Source organism: Arachis hypogaea, chromosome 5, assembly GCF_003086295.3.
Source record: "Arachis hypogaea cultivar Tifrunner chromosome 5, arahy.Tifrunner.gnm2.J5K5, whole genome shotgun sequence".
Lineage (NCBI taxonomy): Eukaryota > Viridiplantae > Streptophyta > Magnoliopsida > Fabales > Fabaceae > Arachis > Arachis hypogaea.
This window is the reverse complement of record NC_092040.1, coordinates 6757481-6764109: the sequence shown is the minus strand read 5'-3', so window position 1 is coordinate 6764109 and position 6629 is coordinate 6757481. Positions and strand designations below refer to the sequence as shown.

General features: G+C 42.0%; 1 long non-coding RNA gene across 1 annotated transcript; it reads left to right on the top strand.

Moving 5' to 3' along the window:
- Positions 1 to 5008: 5008 nt before the first annotated feature.
- LOC140184656 (uncharacterized) lies at positions 5009 to 6290 on the top strand. Its single transcript, XR_011881757.1, has 2 exons — positions 5009 to 5478; positions 5796 to 6290. It is a non-coding gene; the product is annotated as an uncharacterized lncRNA (long non-coding RNA).
- The last annotated feature ends 339 nt before the right edge of the window (positions 6291 to 6629 follow it).

Sequence of the window (6629 nt, the reverse complement as noted above, 5' to 3'; positions counted from 1 at the left end):
AGAACAAAACCAACAATGATTCAACAAATCAAATCCAGCTTCAACAAAGAAGATGCAGAAGCAGAAGATACAGAAGATACAGAAGCAAACTCAGAAGATGCAGAAGCCGAAGAAGCAGAAGACGAAGCAAAAATAGAGATCGAAGCAAGAAGCAGAGGCGGCGAGGCGGTGAGGAGTAGCGGAGCAGAAGTCAAGGCTCTCTCCCTGGCTCACGACGGTGACGGCAACGGCAATGGCAATGGCAGCTCCAAGTTTTGCCGACGCCGGCAACTCCAAGAAGAAGAAGGAAGCAGATTCAGAAGAAGAAGCAGAACCAACGGAGCAGCAGCGAGGTCAAATCGGCGACAACGGCTCAGCAGCGTAGTCTACCGAGGACGACCCGATGGCGGCGGCGAGCCCTAGCGGCGTGGTCTCTTTTCCCTCTTCTCTCTCATCGCAGCCCCTCTCTCCTTTCTTTCAGCGACGGCGACGGCAGCTCCAAGCTTCGCCGACATTTATCATCCACCACTTACCCGCTTTATTGAGCACTTTTGCCTTCCACAAGCTGAGCTTCTCCTCAACCTTGTCAATTATTGGTTTCCAAGTCCTGACCAGTCTTTTGGGTTCACTCCTAAAGAAATGTCAAGATATCTGACTGGAAGGCTGGCCTCCTTGCATCCCAATAAGTTGCACATGTTGTGAGTTCACTACTGTTCGCAGTTGATTGGGATTAAACTTGATTTATCAAAGTTAATAGATAACCCTAACATCATCTCAAAGCACCTTAGCAACCTGGCATAGTTTCTGATGGTCTCCTCCTCTGGTGGACAGAACAAAATAGTGTCATCTGCAAACTATATGTGTGATAACTCTATATTGCCCTTTTTCCAACCAGTAGCGACAAAATATGTTTGTTCCTGACTGCTTCCCTTATCATCTTATGCAGGACATCAACAACCAGAACAAACAAAAATGGAGATAGAGGATCACCTTGTCACAATCCCCTCTCCATCTTAAAAGATTTAGATGGTGAACCATTTATCAGGATTGACATCGACGCTATACCAACACACTCCGTCACCCATGCCCTCCATCTCCAACTAAAGCCCATCTTCTGTAGGACAATATCCACAAAACTCCATTTCACCCGGTCATAAGCTTTCTGAAAGTCTAATTTAATTATTGTTGCTTACTTCTTTCTCGTCTTTAACTAGTGTATTGTTTCGCATGCAATAAGAGTCCCATCATGTATTTTCCGACCCTTCATAAATGCGCTCTGAGTCTCCCCAACTAGACCTGGGATGGCCGATCTCATCCTCCTAACCATCACTTTGGAGATTACCTTGTAAACACAACCTACCATTCTGATCGGCCGAAGGTCCTTGATCTTCTTGGCTCCGGTGAACTTCAGTGCAAGGGCCACCCAAGTAATATTGAAATCAGAAGGTAGTTTTGACGATCAAAAAAATCCAGAACAGCTGTCATGAACTCTGTGCCAATCTCCCAGCACTTCTTAATGAAATTCATGTTATACCCATCACTTCCTGGAGTCTTGGATGATTTACAATCTCAAACAGCTTCTCTAATCTCCCCCATTGTCGGTATTCTCTCCAGAGCTATCGAATCTTCTTCATCAATCCGATTTACCAGACCGTCCCTAAAACCCACAACCAGAGATCTCTCCTGGTGATACAGATATTTATAAAAATCTCCGATAGCAATCTTGATCCGAGCTTGATTTCTTATCAACCTTCCGTTAATTACCAGAGCATCAAGTCTATTGTTCCTTATTCTTGCTGATGCCAAATTATGGAAGTACCTAGTGTTCTTATCCATATCCTTTGCATGCCTGGAGCGTGATATCTGCTTCTAGTGTAATTCTTTTCTGACATACCACTGCTTGCAACAGCTTACTAGAGCCTTCTTTCTAGCCTCCATTGTACCATATTACACTCAATTTCCTACCAAGTCATCTATCTTCCTAATCTCCTCCTCAAAGCGCTGAATTTTCTTATCCATGTCACCAAATTTATCCTTATGCCATCTTCCCAAAGGCACCGTTAAAGCCTTCAACTTATCTATGAACTATACCTCACCAAGATTCCTCCATTCTTCCCTTACCATACTTAGGAAACCTTCATGTGTAAACCAGGAATCTAAGCTTCGAAAGGGATGTGGGCCATCTCTGAAAATGGTATCCTCCATTACAATTGGACAATGATCTGACAGGCCTCTTGGTCCCCCTCTCAACCGAATCTCTGAAAACTCCTCCATCCATTCTACACTCACTAGAACTCTATCAATGCGGCTGTAAGAGCGGCCTCTAAACCATGTAAATTTACGATCATTCAATGGTAAATCCACTAACTGCATATCTTATATCCAACTCTTAAAATCTTCTGCAGGCGCTGTTAACCTGTCCTGACCTTTTCTCTCTTCAATCTATATAACCTCATTAAAGTCACCCATGTAGCATATCGAGACTTGACATAAGCCAGCTATAAAACTCAGCTCTTTCCACACAGCAAGTTTTTTCACTCTAGTATGAGCACCATATACCATGCAAAAAGCACAATGAAAATCATTTTTCATAAGGACTCCTTCAATACATAACCATCTCTCCCCTTTATAACAGTTATTCATTCTAAACATCATGTCATCCCACATTAACAACAACACCCTGAAGTGCCTTCCGATCCTACATACTCCCACCCCACAGCATCGCTTCCCCAAATACGTACTACATCAAACTTAGTCACAACTTGCATTTTAGAATCAACCAAACCCAATATGTTCGGTTTCTGTTTCTTTTTTAGCTCTTTTACCATACTCAACTTACCCACCCCCTAATCCCCTAACATTCCAAGAGCTAAAAATCATATTAAACCTTTATTACACACATTTTTTAACTTTTTCGGTCTACACCTTCGTGCCTTTTCTTTCTGCTTTCCCAACCTCCTCTTTTGAGCTAGCACTTCATTCTATTCTTGTAGAATCGCCATTATGTCATCATCTTCATCGTACTGCACTGCTCCGAATTCTACAGCCAACTCCCATGCCCTTCGATTTTCGATCATATGCTCTTCTGTTTCCAGAGCCTTTCCACCACTGAGCCCCTGTTGCCCAGAGCCAATATCCACGCCTGCCCCATTATTGCCACTGCCCTCATCTAGCCTTGCACCAGACAGAGTCACACTGTCTTCTAGTACTTTGTTAGCATCTTCACAGATCCTATCCTTGCTGTCTACAATCTCATTCCCCAGCGTTGACTCCATCTCCTTGGTGTCTCCTTCGAGCCCATCTATCTTGGAGGAACCGAACCTGACATCATCGGCGAAGAGTTTACTGAGGGCGTTTGGAGGCAGCCCATTAATTCCATAACAGCCCTGCGGTTCCCTGCCTTAACACCTACAGCTGCACCTACAACGCCGTGCTCAACCCAACAGCGTTTTTGCTTGTCGGCTCGAAGGTCGCCCTTGCCTCGTGGTCCAAACGTGCCACCAGCATCCACGTTCACCTCTGCAGCAGCGCACAACCTAGAAGAAGGAGAGCACCCATCCGGATGGAGACCAACCCAACCTGAACGCATGAACAAGGCTTCCGTTGCCTCGTCAGCGTGAAATGGGCCGGCGGTAGATGAGGAGCAGCCCATTGTCCTTCCTTTTTCACATGTGCCAACCATTTGCTTATTGGGCCAACACTTAAGCCCATTTTAATCATATTTTTTCCTCCAACAGCAACCCTTATTCATCCCATTAAAACCATAATCCCAACTCACCGTTTTTTCAGATTCAGCATCAATAACCAAATTATGATATCCCTTGAAATTAGCTATTCCCTTTATAACATCATTCTTTTTTACTCTTGGAATTTTAAAGTCAATTAAATTACAATAACTCCAGTCATTCAAAATATTCTCAGGAATTACCAATCTACCCTTGTCAGCTTCTTTCTCCCTTGGTATTGCCATCACCCCATCAACCACTGGATCTCTGCTTGCCGCTAGCGCTATTGAGCTCAAACTGCTTGTACCTGAAATCTCGCGCTTTTGGGGGTCCAGATTTATTAACGTCCTCAAACTTACATTGCGTTCCATAACTCTCGTGTCCAGTCTCTTTAACTAGGACGTCGAATCCACTAGTACCAACTGTGATGTGAATCCACTCGTTGATACTATCCATAATACAAGTGTCAATCTGTACCTGTCACACACTGAAGGAGAGGCATGATTTTGTGGCTTCATTACACCCAACAACCTCTCCCCATTGACTTCCTATCAGCTTGAACGTCTCCCCTGACCACGTATGTAAAGGAACACCAAAGCACTCTAGCCATATCCTTCGAGTTTTACTATGCTCCTCCTCATCCCATCTCTATACGCTATGGAAAAACTTCAAGATATTGTTCGTTTTAAACGTGTAGGCTTCTTCAGCACTTAATATACTATCAAAAATTAGGAGCGCTTTGTACGCTCCTAGTTCTCATACTTCTACGACTCGCGGTAAATTCTTGCTAATCATGGCCTTCAAGGACTTATAGTTAATAGCCTTGGTCGTACCGCTTATTAGACTTCTCTGTAGCCCGACCAGGTTCTCTTTTGCCACAGGTACTTCCATCTTCTTTGTCCACCCATTGCCATGGGGTCCCCCTTTTTTACTTCTTTCCTCAACTCTTTCACAATTCTCCCTGGAACCCTTTGGCTACCCTCAAGTTGAGGTTGGACCTTATCCTCATGTTGAGGTTGGACCTTAATCATATTCTGGACGCCAGCTGCCTCATGGTGTCTCTTAATATACGTCACTTCATTCGTACGTCAATACCGAGGTTTTCCTACCGAAACAACCTTACCTCGTAACCTCATTCTATTCATTTCCGTAATAGCTTTCATAGCTCCACCCTTTGTTGTATACTGGATGAACGCAAAGATGTATGTTTTTCCATTTTTTGTTTTCATTATAAGTAGATATTATTTATGCGTCCAGTCCAGTTGAATAATTACAACTCCTTCTTCAATATATCTGCAGGAAGATGTTCTACAAAAATAAAAAACGACTCGTTTTTTAACCGATAATACTCTTCTCGATTCCAAACCCTAAAATCTCTGCTCAAGTGCCTAGTTCTATCTCTCCGGGTGTTTTCCATCCTCTCTCGTGCGCTCTCTCTAGCTCTCATTATGTCGTATTGGTCTAGGGTGACCTATTCACTCCAAGAAATCCTCCACAATCGTAACCTACTTTTAAAATTCAAAAGCACTTATCATTTTTCAAATATGATAAGATAAACAATCCTATAAGAGGGAATCCGACCACCCCTTACAAGGTATGATTAAATTCACTCCAGACTCTAATATTTAATCGCTATTTTTCTAACTTTTTGGTTTGAGACTTTGAGCATCGGAGTATCAGGTACCACTCTACACTGTTCCAAGAGCTCGCAAGATCCATCGGCTGGTCTCAACGAGTCAACGGGTTTTTGATCCTCACCCTCATCAGGTACAAGGTACAGGTTATATCTTATACAAAGTGTACAAATCTAACATTATAAAAAGAAAGAACCAAAGAATAGATATTCAAAAAAATTTAATTTCTTATTACTTCATATTAAAATCAGCTGATATAAACGGGAAACAATGATGATAATATAAGTGCCAGTGGTACAGGAGCCTGGCCGGAAATAAATTCTTGGTTTTGGTATATATACACACACATACCCTGTTAGATCTGAATGACAATCAGAAACAGAGTGTTGATACATATGATATATATGTATGTATATATGTTGGTAAGAGATTAATTAAGCAAGCTTATGAATTCCAGTGTTTCATATCGCCCCCACCGCCCATATACCAGTTTGCAGTAGTGGGTGCTGATGCAACATTAATGTCTATGGCTGATGATGACGACAACAATCGATTTTGATGATGATGATGATGGGGATGGGGATGGGACTGAGGCTTGAACTCAGGTGCACCGGTGAGCTCCTGAACGAGATCTCGGAAGTTCATGGGGTGAACGTTATATACTTTGACGGGCGTTGGTGGTGGTGGTGCCACGGGAGCCTTCTTGGGCTTTGTTTGCGCCTTCCTCATCACTTGATGAATAGAATTGGACGAAGAATAATAAGAGTTGTTGGAATAAGCTTCCATGGTTCTTAATTCCTTCTGTGTAAGACTAAAATAATAGTTAAGATCTGGCTAGTAAGTAGATGTAATTAGGAGTAGTGTATGTGCTGAATTTAAGTATTTATAGATTGTTGTGTGAAGAAAGAAATATAATTAAGTAATAGTTGGGAGAATAAATGAATAATGAAAACGTGCATGTATGTATGTAATGTATGATGTATGTGATTGTCAATAAAAGCCAACGGCATGAGTGAGTGGGACATAGACAACTAGCTAGAAGAAGCATATATCATATCATATTATGTGATGTATGACGTCCGTGGTTTTTGTCTACATACCGTCGGCGGAATAGTATATTCATGCATGTGTAACAAATGACATAATGCAAAACCATTTACTCTTTCTCGTCAAAATACAAGATAAGATTATCAGTATTCTTTTTATTCTCTTATGTAATAAAATATCCCTCTAATTTGTCTTATTGCAACTTATTTATACAGAAACAGTTTATTGTGAGTCATCTCATAAG